This window comes from Myotis yumanensis, unplaced genomic scaffold, assembly GCF_028538775.1.
Source record: "Myotis yumanensis isolate MYYU_CA2020_CCGP unplaced genomic scaffold, mMyoYum1.0.hap1 SCAF_9, whole genome shotgun sequence".
NCBI lineage: Eukaryota > Metazoa > Chordata > Mammalia > Chiroptera > Vespertilionidae > Myotis > Myotis yumanensis.
In genome coordinates this window covers 31,882,996-31,900,547 of record NW_027223760.1, presented here as the reverse complement: position 1 = coordinate 31,900,547, position 17,552 = coordinate 31,882,996, and the positions used below count along the sequence as shown (strand labels likewise).

General features: G+C 48.0%; 1 protein-coding gene across 1 annotated transcript in view; it reads right to left on the bottom strand.

Annotated features, from left to right (window-relative positions):
* TBXAS1 (thromboxane A synthase 1) overlaps positions 1 to 17,552 on the bottom strand; it is a 153,568-nt gene that overhangs the window by 24,054 nt on the left and 111,962 nt on the right. The gene's annotated exons all lie outside the window — the stretch shown is intronic.

Sequence of the window (17,552 nt, the reverse complement as noted above, 5' to 3'; positions counted from 1 at the left end):
TTTTATGGTTGGGTCACAACATGAGGAACTGTAGTTAAAGGGCCAGAAGGTTGAGAACCACTGATCTAGAGGATGGTAAACTGAAAGATGCCAGAAGGTTCTGTATGTGGTTTGAATATCTAGACTTAGTATACGAGAAAAATATACAAAATAGATAGCCCTTGTATTCATGTAATTTCCCCACCAGTGTACTTGTTTGTAGGCACCTCAGCTCAGCAGCCCCCTGTCCTGATAACCAAACATAAGAGTTAGAGCAAGAACGTTTGAATTCTGTATTTGCTGTGTGCCCCTGAGCAAGACACCTAACCTCTCTGAGCCTACCTTTGAACTCTAACGGGAATATTTGTAATAGGTAATCTACTAACTTCATAGATTAGGGAGAATAAATGGTAACGAATAATAGTTTCTGTTACTATGTTTTTCTTACATCCTGACAGTGCACATCCCAGTGGAGAAAATGGGGCCAGTTGCTTGGTCTAGATCCCCTGAGGTACCACAATGCCAAGATAGGGCTCAGGTAGGAGAGCAGGAAGATACTAGAGATCAAAGATGTACCAAGATAGAATAACTTAAATTTGGTATAAGTCAAGTGGATGCCATAGCAATGATATTCTCAGTTTAGATCAGAAATGATGTAAATCTTGGAAATTTTAGAAAAAATTGAAGTGATAAAATGGTATAGAAGTAAGACAATTCCATCAAATAAAACTGAAAAATGTGGAGCCCAGAATGTGTACTTTAACTTGGAGACCAGGAAGATAGATACTAGAAAGTGTGGTAGAGTGAAACCAAAGGCTCAAGCTTGGGAATTGGGAGGTCCAAGTTTTATTCCTAGTTTGGCCACAAATTAGTGAAATTGGCTTAGGAAGTCTCTTAACTGATCTGACATGCTTCCTTATTTGTAAAGTGGATTTAAAAAAAAAATCTGCCTGGCCGGTGTGGCTCAGGGGTTGCGTGTTGACCCAGAACCAAGGGGTCACTGGTTCGATTCCTGGTCAGGGCACATGCCCGATTTGCAGGCTCGATTCCCAGTAGAGGGCGTGAGGGAGGCAGCCAATTGATGATGTTTCTACCTCTCTATCTCTTTCCTTTCCTCTTGCTCTAAAAAGCAATTAAAAAAAAATTTAAAAACCTCATTCACTTTTCTGAGCTGTAGTGATAAGTTGTGGTTAAAAAAAAGTTTGAGAAACACAGCTCTAATATCCTCAGGTGCTGCTTGCCTCAGTTTCCCCCATTCACTGGCACCGTTATAAACGATTCCTTTGATTCTGTTAATGGTACTGAAGTCCCAGCAGCTGGTGCCCGTCCCTGAACAACAGCCCCCCTCCCTGCCAGCAGAGCCCGTAGGGCTTATGGTGTTTATTAAGTAATAATAGAGTTGCCAGATTTATCATATGAAAATACAATCATTCAATTAAATGGGAATTTCAGATATGCAAGGAATCATTTTTTTAGTATAAGTATGTCCAAAATATTGCATGAAACATACTTATACTAAAAAAAAAAAAGATTCACTGTTCATCAGAAATTTAAAATTAACCAGACAACTGTATTTTATGTGGCAGCCCTAGGTAAGCAATAAATAAACAGGAAACTGGAGGGAAAGTTTCCAAAGATTAAGACTTCTAAGTGCCCCAAACTACAAAACTTTGTGCTTTCATATGATCATAAATTAACAGCTGTATCATATTATGCAAATTTATGTTAAGTTATTCGCTATCTGTCATCATGCTCCAATAAAAATTGTATATATGACATTTAGAAAAAAATGACATCTTCTGATAAGAGTTTGGTTCTGCATTTTGGTGGCGCTGATTACCTCGGGCTCGCCGAATGCCGCAGCCACCGATCCACAGAGCCAGGGTCTTTGTGAGTGTCTCACTGAATTACTTATGGTCTCTCTAGAATTCTCGAGAACAATCCCAGTGAGTGGCCTGTGGTTGCTTTCCTCCATGTTAATGCCTTTCAGAAGAAACACAGCTTGGCAGTGAAATAACGGGCAAGAATACCCCTGCCTTTCATCTGGAAGTTGGCGATTTCCCACCAATAAGAACTGTGCTTCTCGAGGGTTAGCTTCACTGGACAAGCAGACGGGAGATCATTTGGTCTTTAATCTCTGTGCCTTCCTGTTCCTTGATGATTATACACAAAGGGGAAAAACCCACTTTCTGCTGCTGCTGCTTTGCTATAGCATAGCGGTAGAAATGCCTACCAGTTGGCTAATTGAATATTCAGAGCATAATAGAGATAGATGGCTTATCTTCAGGCTGATCTGCTTAGTTTTTCAAATGACGATGGCCTATTCTCTTGCGGCTCCTGGCATGCCACCGTGTTTTGTGTTTGTTCTTAGCAATTATAATTTTGTTTTTCTAATTGTGGAATCCTGTTTGGGGCAGAAATGCTGGTGTCTGTACTGGGAGGGAGGGTAAGAGCTTGCTCAGGGCACATTACATCCTCAAAGTGGTCCTGAGAGCGGAGGCTGCGAGGAGGGCCGGCAGCCAGATGGCTGTAAGGAATCTTTGAAGAATGCCAGGCCAGGCTCGGAAGACAGGCTGTTTGCAGCAGAAATTGCAGGGAGGAGGGCAGGTGAGGCTGATGCAATTAAAAAAGGACTCTTTGTTCACCCAGCAGAGAAAATACAGACTCCGAGGGAAAAGTCGAAGTGGCGTGCTGGGCGGGTAACTGTGCCCACTTCCCCACTACAAAGGCAGAATCTTCCTGCCCCGGGGTGGGGGCAGGGGCAGAGGCACACTGTCTACACTCGGTCTTCCCAGACCCTGTGACTGGCTAGGGCAGTGGTCGGCAAACTGCGGCTCGGCAAACCGCGGCTCGCGAGCCACATGCGGCTCTTTGGCCCCATGAGTGTGGCTCTTCCACAAAATACCGGCTCTTCCACAAAATATCGACTTCTGCGCATGGGCCACGAAGTTTCAATCGCACTGTACGTGCGCGCCCACACGTGGTATTTTGTGGAAGAGCCACACTCAAGGGGCTAAAGAGCCGTGGTTTGCCGACCACGGGGCTAGTGGATGAGCATGGGCCGGGGAGTCAGGTATCCACACCCAGAGTAACCTTAGCTAGCCTCCTAATGTCCTTTGCCTCAGTTTTTTCATCTACAAAATAAAGGCATTAGATTGAAGGTTTTCTAATTTTCTTTCAACTTTAGTTTTCATTCATTCATTCATTCATTCCACTAACATTGAGCACCTACTATGTGTCTGGATGTGGTGACAGAGAGAACCTTGCACTCACGGTGTCAAGAGGGGAACTTGTCTAGGGGCCAACAAGCAGAAGTGTCTAAGAAAAGGGGAAGGAGGAGGAGGAGGAGCAGGGGAGGGAATAGGAAACTCCTTCTCAGGTTGCTGACTCCGACTTTCTGAAAATGACTAAGAAAGGCAAATTCCAGGAGGCGAAATCTGTTGCTTTTTTTTGGTCACTGGTTCTCCCAGCTGAGGAGGGAGAGGCCTCTGATGACACGGGCAACTAGGAGGATCTGATTTCTGGAAGTTTCTGTCCAAGACGGAGCAGCCGCTGGAATGGATTAAACCCAGGGCCCACTTCTCGTTCCAGCTGATCCACATGGAAATGAATGAACGAATCAGCAAAAACCTGCCTTGCATCTCCCAAGGCTTTGAAGTTTGATATGGGAAATGAGATTTGGAGGCTTGGGGGCCGGGGGGGTTCACCCCTCCTTTCAGCTGCAGAAGAGAAAAGCAAGCATGGGCATTCAGCAGGATGCCCCTTAGACACAGCCACGGGCAGGATTTGTTTCGCTAGATTGTGGCCTGTGTCACCAGAAATCTCACCCAGCCTGAGAGGGGCGTTTGCCAGGACAACCACAGGCCTTATTAAGTGAGCAGAATTTTGAGGGACAGGGAGAAAAAGCTACTGGATGCAGTGATAGACGGCAGGTGTAACATGAATTATTCCTGAGGGAAGAAACTGTCTGCCTGAAACCCAAGGGACGGAGTGAATAGAGAAATTCCTGATCTGTTGGGCTTCGTGTAGAAAAAAAATTGTACATGGACGTATTGATAGGATTTTATTTTAAGGGCAGACAAGGGCATGTCAATTTGTCAAATGTTAAGTAAAAAGTAACAATATACTTTTTTGGCTTAGGTTTCTTTCTTTTGCTATGGACTTTTATGTTGTTTGATCTGTTTATTGGTTGTTGAAGCGAGTTAATTTAGTTTTTCTGTTCATGGTAAAGACACATCTCGGCTTATCAGGATCTCTTAGTCTATCAAAGCTGAAGGTACAAGTAAAAATGCCATTTATCCTGATCGTGTCCTTGGTACTTGATGGCAGAGGACAGGGAGAGGACACCGAGACAGGAGGGGAAAATGACTGGGATCTTCCCAACACCCGGACAAGGACCTGGTGGTCACAGGGCCAGCAAGTGGTCGTAAAAGGGTCTAACTGGGAGCTAAACCACTTTGGACAGCTGCCGGCTCTCGGAGACCTGTCTACACTGACCTCGGGGTCATTCCCAAGAGAGCACCAAGGAATGTTGGGGTTTGTGGACCTGGGGCCAAATGTAAGCTCTGCTTCTACTCTGAGCTAGTCATTTGCTCTCTGTTTCAATTTCCTAATCTTTAACATGGGAGAAATATCAAATTGGTTGTTAGAATTGTCTGGCCCAGCCCAAGGCACAGAGCATGTGTTCAATAAATAGTAATTCATCTTCTTATTATTTCCATCATAATCATTACCAATATTCATTGATATTGAGTGCTTGACTCCAAAGAATCACTCCTTGGTAAAAACACTTGGGAAACAGGGTGTTTCTGCAGGAGAACCTCACGCAGCCCACACGGACAGCAGAGAGTTACCGTCAGCCACTGGCCACAGACTGAGCACAGAGAAGATGGACAATACCCTTAAAATTGAGTAACGGCCCACAGGGAACTGACCTCAGAAACAACACCACTGGAACCGGAGACTTTTCCATGAGATGCTTCTAGGAGCTTTCTAATTTACATAACATTCCTGGTTAGTAGGACCTATTTCTTTATAGAGTTAGGTCAGATTTATTTTACACATAAAAATTATTATGAGTAATTATGGTGCTCCATAAATGTTTACTGTTATGATGATGGTGCTGGTGACCACCATCATTAGCATCTTTCAGGTCTACAAATCACTCATTTGCAGCCAGGCTGGAGAATCATTAAATGAGCTTTTCAGAGAAAGGAGAGAGGTTGAGGGGGAGAGAGAGAAAAAGAGTGAGAGAAAGAGAGAGAGAGAGAGAGAGAGGAGAGAGAGAGGCTCCAGGCAGCTAGAAACACTCCCTGAATTCTGAGGTAGCATGTGGCTTGTGAGGGAAACTCCCTACACATCTGTTGTCTTATCTGTGAGATGGAGAAATAGCCCTGCTGCTCCTGGATGTGGGGCACAGAGTAGATGGCCTCCTGTGTTCTGGTATCTTCCATGTCTAAGGGCCATCATTCTAAGCGCAGTGCCCGGGATGGTCTTGCCAGGCCTTGGTCTCGTGGCTCTGTGGATGGACCTGAACCACAGCACAGTCACAGGAAACCCACTACTTCCTGGTCACTCAGTGAGTGCTTCCCAAAGAGCAAAAAGCATCCCCAGTAATTCGCCGAGTATCTATACAGTTAGTCACGTGGTGCATAATGCAACCCAAGGACTAAAGTGAAGTTGGCACATCCACTTCATGGAGTGTGGCCATGGTTCTCCCCCCACCTGCACCTTACAGTCACCCGGGGGGCTTTTAAAGAAGTGGGGTGCTGGCCTCGCTGTAGAATCTCCTGGGGTGGATCCCAAGTACCCGCCATTTGTAGACGTTCTCGGACATGGATGTATGGCTGCTGTTGGGCCTTGATGTGCATGTGGGTCCTGGTCTGGGTGGCCAGGTGGGTAGAAGAAGGAACTGTTAGAAGTCTCCAGTTGCCTAAAGTCAGATTCTGCCTAGCGGTGGGCTGGCGTCTAGTCTAAAACCTCGGCCCATGATGGGCCGCGAACAAAGAGAATGCACGAACTCGGAGACCGGACTCCACACGGGAGCGGAAAAGCCACAACAAACCCAGGAACACTTCTCATCCTCAGGCTGAGATCCAGGATGGCAGTTAAAGGTGGTGCCAGCAAAGGTGTCAGATGAGGATGTGTGCCCGCATCCACCTGGGCGGTGGCATTTTCTCAACGCCATAGAAGTGCCGTGCCGACATGGCCTCAGTCCCCTCCCCAGCAGGCAGCCTGGAAGCCCCCCTTAGAGAAGTGCTGAAGCCAACATTGACCTGAGCAGGCCGGGCTGTGCGGCATCGAGGGACAGTTTCTGAATCAGTGCATCACTGAATGCTGCGATAATGTTGAAAAGAACAGCAAGGAGCCGGGCAGTGTTGTTTAGTGGATTGAGCATCGTCCTTGTACCAGGAGGTCACGGGTTCAATTCCCAGTTGGGGCACATGCCCAGGTTGCAGGCTGATCCCCAGTAGGGGGCGTGTGGGAGGCAGCCAATCAGTGATGTTTCTCTCTTGTCAATGTTTCTATCTCTTTATCCCTCTCCCTTCCTCTCTCTAAAATGTCAGTAAATATATATATATATTTGAAGGATATATATATGAAGTGGTCTGGAGATGTGAGCACCAAGCCAGGCCAGGCCCCTTCCTAGGGTAGAACCTTTGAGAAATGACCTTCTCAAGGGCTCTGGGATGGCCGGTCATTTGCACCCACTTGTCCCCAGTCATTTAATCATGGGAGTCTCAGTGTTGCCGTGAAGGTGCCCTGTCCATGTGGTTGACTTGAAGTGTAAGTGAAGGAGGCTGCCTTTGATAATGTGGATGATCCTCATCCAGTCAGTTGAAGGCCTTGAGGGCAAAACCTGAGGTTTCCTGGAGACAACGATGTTCTGCCTCAAGACGCAGCATTGCATCCGGCTGAGTGTCCAGCCTGCTGGCCTGCCCTTGCCAGCCCCCACCATCAAATGAGTCAATTCCTTATGGCCTCTCTCTCTCCTGTGGTCCTGCTCCTCCCGACCCTGTGACCACGCCCTCCCTTCCCCCACGGGTTAAATGGGTGTGACAGTTCCTGCTTCAGGACGTTATGGTGAGGAAAGAGTTAACACTTGCGTGTGAAGCACTTGGCTTAGGGTCTGGCATGTACACATCCACGGGTCATTATCTTTGCCAGAGGAGAAGTCCAGTCCATGCCTTCCTTTCACAGACCAGGAAACTGAGGCACAGCAAGGGGGTGACCCCAGCATTGTATGTACCCCTGCCACTGTGCCCAGAATCGTGAATAGGCTCACTCATCTAATCCTCATGGCAATCTTATGAGCTATATACTCATATCCCCATTTTTTAAAAAAAATCCTCACCCTAGGATATTCTTTCCATTGTTTTTTAGAGAGAGTGGAAGGGAAGGAGGGGGAGAGAGAGAGAGAGAAACGTTAATGTGAGAGAGACATATCAGTTGCCTGACTCCTGCACATGCCCCAACAGGGCAGGGGATTAAACCTGTAACCCAGGTATGTGCCCTTGACCAGGAATCGAACCTGTGACCCCTTGGTGTGTGGGCCGACACTCTAACCACTGTGCATACTGGCCAGGACTCATATTCCCATTTTACAGACAGGAAAAGGAGGAGCAAAGGAACTGTGCCAGTCATCCTTTTCACACTGCCAGGGAGTGGCAGCTCAGTGCCTCTGAGTGCGCTAGTGGAAGGACGGGCACAGCACCCACTGCGTGGGCCCCTTTTTGGGTGGCAATGCTCCTTGGTCAGAGAGAAGCCTAGATTGGTCTGAGTGTGAGGGGAGCCGCTCCCTCAGTGAGAGCTTCGTGACTCTGTCTCAGCTGGGTAGAGAGTGCCTGCCCCCAAAGAGGGGACTCAAACACTGGGTGACGAGGCCAGTGTACCTCATGGTGCCATTTTCATGAAAAAGTTTGTTCTTTTTCCAGAATCACCCTCCCCCGGGCCTCCCTCCTTCTCTGCCATTTGAACTCAAAACATTGAGTTTCCCATTGAGTTAAACTTCTTGCATACAGCTGAGGAGGTGAGGAGTTTATCCTCTTCCTTCCAGCCTTAAATTACTAATTAAAATGTCTTCGAGACTAAGCCCCTTGCCAAAAGAGCCTGGGTGGCTTTCTAAAGCTTCTTGTTCATGACCAGAGGGCATTCGATCCTCTTCTCATCTTTAGAACAAGGATTCCTTTCGCGGGGTATCTGTTTTATGCTTCCTACAGCTCCGGCCCCAGTTTGGTCCCAGCAGGGGGAGGCCAGGGGAGTTTAATTACATTCCTCCTATAGGGAACATTCAAGGAATGAGGCTTTGAAAAACAACTTATGCTACCAAAAAGGAAAAAAAAATCAAATTAAGCGATTGAGAAACAGGCATTGCGTTTTGTGTCCTAGGGACCCAATTTAAATATTTAAATTTTAAAGACAGAATTCTAAGTGCTTAACTCTATAAACCTTACACATTGCAACTCATAGGGGAGTCAAATATCCTTTCTGATCTGGAAGATTCATATGCCTGGCTGCACAGGCTCATGCAGTTGATGTTTTCACACACACCATATTCAGCTGTAACACAGAATGCTACACACACACACACACACACACACACACACATGAACACGTGCACGCACGCGCGCGCACACACACACACACACACACCACAAACATAATGCTATCCACAGCCCTGGGGCAAAACAGATTTACCAGAAAACTGAGACTAAATTAAATGTACGGACCACACCACAAGCAAACACTTTAGAAAGGCCCCTTATTCTTTACTGATTTTCCAATTTTTCTTCTCCCCTCTGTCTCTGAGATGCCCAGTGACTGGCTCTTAGTGGGGGTGGAAGTAGCTCCCCACGCCCCAGGGAGAAGCTATTAATTTGCTGACTGCTAGTAGATAAATACCATGAACTGAGAGAGGAGAGACAAGGGTGAGTAGGTGGGCAATTAGTGAGGACAGATTTCAACTTGAGGTAGGAAGAACTTTGTCAAGGACAACAGGGGGGCCATAGGTAATAAATTCCCTGTTCCTGGGAGCATTCAAGCGGAGCGACATGATCTCTCAGACCTCTGTCCTCGATGGAAGGCTGACCTAGATGGCCCCTGAGATCCCCTCAGAGCCATCCGGTTCCTTCCTTCCTTCCTTTGATGAGACAGTTCTGGGCATGAAGTGGTGGGTGTGTGAAGTAGCCCCCAGGAGTCCTGGGGGACACCATTATGAAATCCTAATCCTGGTGACGGGTTGGGCCCTCAGGGGGTAGGAGTCTTTACTAGTAAGTTTGCCCCAGCCGATACCACTCGGCTCCACAGGTAGACAAATGGTTTGGTCAGCAGAGTCCAGTGACTTTTGTTTTTTATTTAAATGTGTGTGTTTATTCCTTATTCCAAGAGCTAATTGTTGGGCATAAAACCCATATTTTTGATGTTTGGAGAGCCTATAATGCGAGCAGTAGTCAGATAAATGAGCCATTCAGCTGAGAATCCAGCTCCATGTCAAGTGGGCCCACAGAACTCAACACTTCACCTGCAGAGCTCACTTCCCCAAGTTTATTTTCAATTCTTGCTTTTCTGGATTGATGTGAACCGACCCCGGCAGCTTATTGGCTTAGCAAAGCTCAGCCCAGAGGCCCAGGTAGTGAGAATAAAACACTCTGAGTCGCCACATATATGCTGGCTGGCGTGGTCGGTCCATTCCCAGGAGGACCATCTCTTTGCAGGTCACCTCTCCCTCTGCCGAGACAGAATTGCTCCGCAGGGACTCAAGGCGGAGGGGGACTCGGAGCATTAATTGCTAAAAATTGCAAGTGCTCAAGTGCTACACCTGATTAAGCCCGGTGGCCCAGAAACACACCCGCACGTTCTTCCTGCTCTTCAACCCGCCTCCCACTTGACCATCCCCGCTGGATGCACACAAGACATCACTCTGCAAATTTACAGGCTCTGGGACAGCCAGGGGCCCCAAGGGGACAGTGGGTCAGGAGGTGAAGCAGGAACAAGAATCAAGAAGACGAAATAGTGCTGCGAATCTTAGAGAGGAGAGAGAAGAGAAACCCAGGAAGTGGGGCCAGAGGAAAAGGGAGAAGAAAGAGAAGAAGAGGCAGGATCCACAAGGCCTGGGGGTGTGGCTGCCACTGCCAAGGCCCCTGGGAGCAGTTCAAAGTCAAAGTGGGTCCGTTTCCCCAGTGGTCAGGTGGGCATGGGTTTTGACTGTCCCTGACAATGTGGAAGAGTGGACCCCTGGGTGGTGGCAGAGGGAGCCCTTGGCCCTGAGCAGCACACATTCACAGCACAGATGGCCACAGAGAGGCACAGGCTACCTTCCTGCAGGTGTCCCCAAGGAGAGAATGGGCAGATGACCTGGATCGCAAAGGCTATTGTGTGTGTCTAATAACCATATGGGCAGTGGACAACTGGGCTCTGCCACCTGATCCAGATTGACTGGTCACCCCGCTTTGGGGACGCTTGAGTTGTCTACTGATGGGACACAGAAGTGCCCTGCACCCTGTCTTCCTTCTTCCTTCTTCCTTCCCGGAGTGGGTGCTGTGGTGGCAGGGCCACCTATGGTAGCTTCCAAGATGGAGTTCCAGGTACATACACTGGGAGGCCCCTCTTGTAGGCCGTCAAGACTTCTCTGCGCTGCTATTCGGTGTTGGGATGCCAGGGAAGGGTGAGAGAGCCTACTTCTCTGGGGGCAGACACTTCCAGAATGAAGGACAGGAAGTGGGCACGTTGGACACATTCCAAGGGCCCCCACGGAGGCTCCTGTTCCTGCAGCGAGGATAGTACAGGTTTGCTCTAGGCTCCCAGGGAAGCCGCATCAGGGGAGTTGCTTTGATCACAATACTTGGACGTGGCCTCTTGATTGGCATCTACACTAAGGGCTCATCGGGGGAGCTGTGGTCCAGACACAGCCCCCTGACTAGAAGATCTGGCCTGACGGGTGCCTGCTGAATGTGATAGGGCCCCCGAGTGCTCTTGCAACCTGAGAGAAGGCTCCGGTGGCCATCTCCATCTGCCTTGTAAGTGACCTTCCATCCACTCCAGAGCTCTCCCTAGCTTCCCACCCTGGAGAAAGTTGTTTAAGGAGGCCAGACAGTTTTAGGGTTATGGGCAACACACTTCTAAAAACACCCAGGATTTGGGTAATTCCCTCATCCCTTTATCTCTCACTCAATAATGTGAGAGTGACATCCTTATTTTTGGAATCATTTTGAGGCTGTTTTCAGTTATTAACAAAAGGTAGATCACTGCAGAACATCAGTACGTTAACTATCAGGAGAAACAGTTACTTGCTACATACATCACAACCGAGAGAGATGGGGTGGGTGTTAGGACCTGGCTGATCACAGCGCGGGCCATGGGCCAGCAGCTGCCACACCACCTGGGAGCTTGCTGGGAATGCAGAATCTCAGGCCCCGCCCCACACCTGTGAGTCAGCACCTGCAGGTAACAAACTCCCCCCATTAAACTTGGAGAAGCTCCACCTCTGTCCTCTGTCTGGTGCTGCCGTCTGGGGCCCTGCCCGGGTCCCAGTTCTTGTCTTGTTTTATAGTTTGGCTCTCGGGCTGCAAGTTGTCCTTTGCTCCTACATCTTTCCTTGTGCCTCATTGATCTGTGTTCTGATGTGCAGTTAGGATCTGTAGGGAAGGGATGTGTCAGATGAACCTCTACTGCCCCGTGTGGCTGGGGAGCACCTGAATGTGTCCTCCTAAATGTGTGACAGCAAGACCCGGGCAGACCTAGGCAGGAACCCTTCCCAGGAGGGAAACCCATTTCCAGTTCTTCACGTAAAGTCAACTATGCCCTACTCCCCGTGTGGACATGATCCTGAAAATTTGCCCTGGGTGGGATCCAAGGTGGGAGACATTTTTCCCCCCAGAGTGAGGATAAGTTTCTGTTAAGCTACTTGCATTTTTTCCATGAACCCTCCCCCTGTTACAAAGGATGTGTATTTATGAAACAGCTAGTTGGAGGCAAATGGCTCTTTATTTTTTCTTTTAATGTAGCCACAGAATATGCTATTTTCCTTTGAGATCCCCTGGCTGCTTCAAGGAACAAATCCTCAACCTTGCTCACATGAGCAGCATGAGCTAATCAGCTGAAATACCCAGTACGGAACGCCCTTTTATCCTTACGAGAAAAAGAGTGAGTTCATTTTAATTAGATATTTATAATGGTTACAAAGCAGCTCTTCAAGAGAAATTTTCAGAATTTGGCCTTCCTTCTAAGGCATAACTATGTTCAAATTAGCCTAAAGAGAGGCTATCTATCAATCTAGCCCAATTTGTGATAAATTTACAACTGGGTTCTGCACAGATTTATAACAACAATTAAGCGGAAGGAAAATGGGTCATAAATTTTTGGCTGGCACAGTCCAGCACCAACGAGAAAAAAGAGAATGGTTTAGATCAAAAGTCGATAATTTCCACATAAAGTGCTAACGCTATAGCAAAAACAATTTATATGGAAAGTTGTTTTCTCTCCTCATCCTTCTCAAAATTAGATATTGGAGAACACAATGAAGCATCCACATCACAAAGGTCTTATTAAATCATTGGTGCGCTTTCTTAATGTTACGCATGGCACAAGTGCTACAAATCTTTCCCTTCTCAACTCGAATCTAATGAACGTACCTCCTCTTCAATATGACGAAGAAGCCACGGAGAAAAGAGAGAGCTCTCCAAGAGATTGGGTGACTTGAGAAAGAAGGTTTTAAGCCGCAATTTGATGGGGCATGAGAGGAAGGAAAGCCAGACAAAAGTCCAAAGCCAGACGATTCGGAAGAAAACACAGACGGCTTAATGAAGCAGCCTAGAGGCGTGACGGTAAAGTGGGTTATAACTGTACTATAGACTGAAACAGACACCTGTGCCCTCAAAGGAGAAAGGCAGTCAAGGTCACTCGGGTCAAAACAGGTGGTGAGAGATAGGGTGACACCGGGCAGAATGTTCGAGCTGTAAGGCATGTAGTATAAGAGAATCCTCGGTAGTGAAGGAAGACCTTTGAGTATCGTTACATGTGCCAGAAGTTCCATTCTGCTCAAGGGAGAGCACCTGAATCACTGCCTTTCACCTCTGACAATTTCACACCTTGACTGGGACAGGATGCAACGAGGCCAGCTGTCTGCCGGGCTTCATCCTACCAGCAGGGAAGCGGCGACTGGCTCCGGTATGAAACGCCGCATCCTTTGCAGGAAGTTCACGAGAGCAGATCATTTACCAGCACAAACAGCGGGCAGCACTAAGTGTGGTTGGGCTTGTACCGCTGCCTTTGGAAAGTTAGTTTTTAGAAGTTCAGAGGAAGGTGGGTGTGACTGCCAACAAGAAATTGGAAAGCGGGAGCTTCTATCAGAGAGCCACGGATTCCATGTGCACGGAGGACACACTGTTTTCTGGCGACTTGGCATTCATTCCCCCCACTTCCAGTAGCAGAGGTTTGGGGATCCACTGGAAATCGGAAGGACACCACCTTCAGCGATGGAGCAGGGACTCGGGTGTAAGCCAACCAAAGGGTCATATTCTCGGCCGCGGTGATTGGTTGGGGGCTGGGCTCGGGACCCAGTCTGTCAGGGAGATGCCCTGATACTCGCCCTGAGATTTCCAGGAAAGAGACTCTTGCTGTTTCATGCCGGACCCGAATCTGCTCTCTTCTACCCCTGAGCCTCGGCCTCTGAGGGGAGGAGAGGGCGCCATCAGCCTAGAGCAGTGATGGCGAACCTATGACACGTGTGTCAGAGGTGACACTCGAACTCATTTTTTTGGTTGATTTTTCTTTGTTAAATGGCATTTAAATATATAAAATAAATATCAAAAATAGAAGTCTTTGTTTTACTATGGTTGCAAATATCAAAAAATTTCTATATGTGACACGGCACCAGAGTTAAGTTAGGGTTTTTCAAAATGCTGACACGTCGAGCTCATAAGGTTCTCCATCACTGGCCTAGAGAGGATGCATTCCCCGTCCCGAGCCAAGGAAGGGGTCTCGGATGGAACCACTCTGCAGAGCGGGGCAGCTGCCTGAGCCGGTGTGCCATTCTCCAGGTGGTCGTCCGCTGATGTAGCAGAATTGCCCATTTGCCCTCTCTGCCCATGTAAGCACAAGAAAAGTAACTGGGGAGAGATGTCAGGGCAGAGAGAGGGGACATGGAGGGAGCAGCCACTGTGGGTGTGCCTCCTGTGGGCCACGTGGGCACTGAGGAAGGCATCAACGCTGTTCAAGAGGGCTGACTGCCACCAGGAGACCCCCCACCAAGAAGCTGTGGGGCAGGAGCTGCAGTGGGAGCTGGAGCGCCCTCCCCCATCAGGGATGGTATAACGAGGCGGTCTCAGGAGGAGCCCTGTGCATACCCGGCATCCTCTCCATGCCAGAGGCCCCTGCAGTTAGGCACGGAGAGAAGCCCCAGTTAAGCAGGATTTGGGGATCTGTTCGATGGCCCCAACCCTGGGAGGGGAAGGGGCCCACAAGGGGCAAGTGGTGGGGGGGAGGAAGGGTGGAAGAAGAGACACACTCCCTCCTCAGGGCAGCTTCCCCAGGCCACAGGTCAGCCTGAGCTAAAGGGTGGAAGCGGGTTGACTTGGATCTGAGACTGAAGTTGTAAACTGTACCGGAGCGGTTTAAGACCTTTTAATGCCTAAAAGTGACCAGAAGCGTTTGAGATCTGTCTGGGGTGTCATCAAGGAAAGAGAAAGAAGATTCATGAAAGCACTTTGAAAAGAAATAATTGGAGAAAACACAATATGGTTCCATGTTTGTACCTCTTAGTTCAGACTGTTGCACATACTGGTTACACAGGTGTCGTGAGACCCTAGGGGAGTCCTGTCTGAGAATGGAGTGTGCCCAGAGTAGACTGAGAGATGGGGAGAGAGAACACCCAGGGTCCCAGCGACAGTGTGTGAATCACTGCATCTTCCCAGACTTTTAAAAAATATCTTTTTATTGACTTCAGAGAGGAAGAGAGAGAAACATCAATGATGAGAGAGAATCATTGATGGGCTGCCTCCTGCACGCCCCCTACTGGGTATCAAGTCCACAACCCAGGCATGTGCCAGACCACGAATTGAACCAGTGACCTCTTGGTGTATGGGATGGCGCTCAATCCATTGAGCCACACCGGCCAGGCCAGATTTCTTTGATATGTGGGTCAATAAGCCCCCTGAGCCAATCTGCTTTGAGTTTTCTAACTGTCAACAGAAAAAAATCCTAACTGATACAGGGCACATATATACTCTTTTTTTTTGGAAAGAGGGACAGAAGTTTCATGAGATTCACCTAGGGTGTTGCTGTAAAAGGATATAACTCAGGGAAAAGAAACTGTAGAGTTCAAATCCAGTGATCTCATTGACAAATACAAGGGAAGGCCATCTACTGAGGCGTGTGGGGCTCTACAGGGACATCATGGAAAAGCCAGGCCAGGCCATCCTTGGGTAGCCGCTGGAGCCGAGTCTGGCATTAACTGGCACTCCAGAAATATTTGTTGAATGCAAACCAGCAGGAAATTATAACAAGTCATTCTTGACATGCTAATTTTCAGGAAAATATCTAATGTGTGAACATATATAATCTGCACTTCCATATCCTGACAGATGGTCCGTATTAACAAAACTGATTATCGGAAGGAGAAGAAGAAGAAAGAAGGAAGAACAAGGGGGAAAAAAAAGAGATCTTACAAATGTTTATTGAGTGCATACCATGTGGGAGGCTATACTACTAGTAGCACCATTGTGACGACCAGATTTAATTTTTTAAAAAGACACACTGTATTCCTATTTCTCAGAGACAGTCCCAACTGTTACCTAGAGAAAGAAAATGGCCTGGGGGGGTTGCACGACTGGGGTCGGGCTTTGGGCGCTGTTTCTTCTTAGAATTGGGACTTGGACCCTGAGAGTCTTAGCTGTCTATTCAAGGTGTAACTAGGAACTGCTTATATCAAAATCTCCCGGGCTGTTCATTTTAAAATGCAGACTCCTAGGCATTGACCAGACTTCATGGAATCAGAATCCCTGAGGGAGGGGGCCTGGAACCTGCATTTCAGACACTCTTCCCAGATGGTTTCATGTTTGCGCAAGTTTCAGAACTTTACCTCCTAAAGTGTTTCTTTGCCCATGGGCCCTCTGTGCCTGGCAACCTTCTGCACAGCCTGGTGGGAGGTGGTCCCCTGGTGGTCCATGCTAGGCTGGGGGGATTTGAAAGAGCCAGGGTTTAACGCGACAATGCCATCCTCCTTGAGGTCATGGTCAGTGAAGGCCACGTCAGAGGTGGGGGGTTGTGTTTGTGAGGGCCGTGGACGGGAAGCCTGTGGAACACTCCCTGTGGCCTCCTGGGAGAGGAACACAACCAGATGTTGTTATGATGGCGCTGGTGGGACAGGCTCCTGGAGCCCATGCTCTCTGCTTCACACCACACCGTCTAGACTTGATTATTTGCTGCCTTCAATTGCCCTGGAGGGTTTTATTTGGAAGGGAGATATTATTTTAATAGACATAACTTCTTATTTTTCTTTTTTCCCCTATGTTTTGTTGTTTTTGTTTTTATTTTTCAATTAGTGATTAAAGTCCCCGAAGGTAAGGAGCGTGACTTCTACCTGTGTAACCCACTGCCATATCTGCCAACGGCTGGCCACTCTCCAGATGCTTAAACGTCTTTAGTTCGACCTTCCTTTGGTTTATTGAAGGCCAGTCTTCACTGCCTTCTTGGGATAACAACCGGAACTTCTCCTGGGAGGTGCTCTCCCAAGTTCTCAGTCATAGAACTTGATGATTGAGTCTGGGGGTGCGATTGATTGCTTCAAGTCTGTCTGTACCCCAGTCCCCCACAGTAGTTGCTTCAAGAATGGGCAGTGACCTACACATTCCCGTCAGAGTGAACCTCACGTCTCTTGCCGAAAAGCTGGGGCCACATACACTCTTTGCTCCATTGATTATGAGCAAGGAAGCCAGTAGTGCAAACGTTGTTGGCAGGCTGCTTGGAGCACAACTGAGAAGGAGGCCGTACTCCGGAAGCACAACCAACAACTGCAGACCTGGGGCCTGAGCATGTCACTGAGGCCTTTATAAAGATGTGCCTGAAGCCACATCTATTCCTGAGTTGTTCAATTTTCTGTCCAATAAGCCCCCCCCCCCCTTTAAATCAGTTTTATTTGGGGTTTTGTTACCTGCCAGCAAATACGGCCCAAGAGATGTGCCCTTCAGTGTCTGTTATTTCTCTTGCAGCATGTACCCCAGTCATCTTTGGTTCCTCCTCCTCCCCCTCCTCAATTAAAAAAGTCACACAATTATCAATAAAGTAGGAGCCGAGAGGTGGCGGGAGTGGGTAGCAGGGTGATTTGGATTCATGACTTGTTGAGACACCATGCCCAAAGAATATCGATTAATGGATCAATGTCAACCTGGAGGGAAGCCCTGTCCTGTTCAACATTTTAATCAATGACTCGGATGAAATAGGAGACATGCTTAGCAAGTCTCAGATGACACAGAGCTGGAGGAATTGCTAATATGACAGATGGCAGAATCAAGATTCAAAATTATTTTGACTGACTTGAGCAATAATAAGAATAAATATAAACGCTTGCATCTAGGCTT